The sequence below is a fragment of the Pteropus vampyrus genome, unplaced genomic scaffold (assembly GCF_000151845.1).
Source record: "Pteropus vampyrus isolate Shadow unplaced genomic scaffold, Pvam_2.0 Scaffold39, whole genome shotgun sequence".
NCBI lineage: Eukaryota > Metazoa > Chordata > Mammalia > Chiroptera > Pteropodidae > Pteropus > Pteropus vampyrus.
Window position 1 is genome coordinate 1,890,194 of NW_011888820.1, and position 2,431 is coordinate 1,892,624.

Sequence of the window (2,431 nt, forward strand, 5' to 3'; positions counted from 1 at the left end):
TTGCCCATATAAATATGGGTTTACTTCTGGACTCTTGATTCTGTTCCACTGGTCAGTGTGTCTGTTTTGCTGCCAATACCATGCCATTTTGATTACTGTTGCTTTTTAGTATAATTTGAAGTCGGGCAGAGTGATACCTCCAGGGCTTGTTCTTTTTTCTCAGGATGGCTTTGGCAAGTCTTATGTGCTTCCAGGGGTGACAGAATTTTGATCCCCTTCTCTATCGAACTTTCTGTGATGATGGAATTGCTCTATAACACACACACACACACACACACACACACACACACACACACACACACACACACACACACACACACACCTACTGAGCACTTAAAGTGTGGCTAATATAACTCAGGAACTGAATTTATAATTGTAATTACAATAAATAAAATTAAATTATATGTAAGTAGCCATATATAACTAGTGGCTACCTTACTGGACTGTGCAGGTTTCGAATAATCCTTGACATGTGATACATGATCAGTAAGTAATACTAAAGTGTTTTCAGTCTTTTCTTGGGGGACATGTGCCACAAAGATGTTTCTTAGCATCGCAAATACATATGGCTTCTATTTTTTTTTTTTTAAGTTAAACAGAAAATATCTGGGAAAACTGTCCCTATCCTTTTTCTATTTTGTTGTGTGCATGTGTATCTGTTTAGTGAATTTATTACCTTATTCACTGAAGAAAAAAATCTTGTAGAATATTTCCCAAATTTTGGCTCAACACTTTACTTGCAAATAAAAAAGCAAGGCAATATAAAATATAATGAAAATTTTGACATAGCTAATACATTAGTCAGAATGAATAAAGTCAGTGTTGGTAGATATGTGAAGAAATGGCACCCAGCGCAGTCGTGATGCATTAGAATTTTCTGTTCTTTCTGCTTGGAAAGCTCTTCCCACAGATATCAGTGTGTCTCGCTTCATAACCTTTTTCAGCTCTCTCCTTCGATGTCATTTTTTTTTTTTTTTTAAAGAAAAAGAGGCTTTCCTTGACCATCTGAATCCTGAGCATCTCGTATAAAATTGCACTTTCTCATCACTCTCTTTACTCCTGCACATCAGTCTCTATATCCTTAACCTGTTTTATTTTTATTCATGATGTGCATCGTTTCTCGATAAATTATTTATTTGATTGCCTGTTTGTTTCCATTTACCAGTATGAAAATTATTTGAAAGCAGGGATTTTGTTCGAAATATTTAGTGAAAAATTGGAGATTTTCATCCTTCAGACTCTAATACATTAACACAGTATCCTGTTGTACAACCCAATTAAGGTGTTCAGGGTTATTAACAGTTTAAAGATTTAAGTGATTCAGTACCCTACCCCCCTTTCACATATTTATCTTATTTGTGCCTCCTTTACTATATACTTTTTATTGACCTTGGGAAAAATTACAACAATATACTTTTATTATGAAAAGTCAAGCAATAATATTTAAATAATATGTAAAATTGATTCTGTCATTCCTTTGTTCATGAGCCTCAAATAGTTTCTATCACCATAGAACAAATTCCAGTCTTACGGTGACCTTCAAAACCTGGAATGATGTGGACCCTAACCACGCTCTCTGACTTCATCTCCTTCTGCTCTCCCCACCGCTCATGATATTTGAACCATGATGATCTCCTGGGGCTTTTTTGGACACTCAAATGTTTCTGCCTGTACTTGACATAACCCTTCTCTCTCCAAAATATCTGCATGACTTGTTCCCTTATTTCCTTTACGTCTTTGCTCAAGTGTTACCTCCTTTATTGCTCTGTTTATTGACTTACCCTGATTTAGCGTTCTTCATAACTTTTCTTGTTACTATATTGTATTTGTTTAACTACATTCTTCCCTACAATGTAATGCTTTATCTGCCTTGCTCACTTTTATATTTCCGCAATTAATGTTTGTTGAATAAATTTAGAAGTCTGTTGAACACAGTAATGGATATATGTGGATAAATATTGATACAAAGTTGTAGTAGGAGTGTTATGAGAGAGAATGTAGAAGAGGTTTTTTTTTGTTTGTTTGTTTTTGTTTTTGTTTTTGTTTTTTTTTGCCATAGCATTCAGCAAATATTTCCTGAACAACTTCTATATGGTGGTCACTCTTCTATGCCACCGGGCTATGTCAGGTTACAAAACAAAGACCATGCCTCATAGAATATATATTCTAGAAAAGTAAACAATAATCAGGATAAAGAATTATAACATGTTAAAAAACAAAAAATGCTATAAAAAAATAAAAAAATGGATCAGGGTAATGAGCCTGGGGTATGTGAGCAGTATAAAATAATGTGGCCAGAGTGGGCTGCATTGGGAAGTAAGATTTGAAGAAAGGTTGAAAGGAGTGAAGGAGTTGGCCAAGGTGTCGTTTATTAAAATCGATATATAATTGACATACAACATGTGTTAGTTTTAGATATACAACATGATTT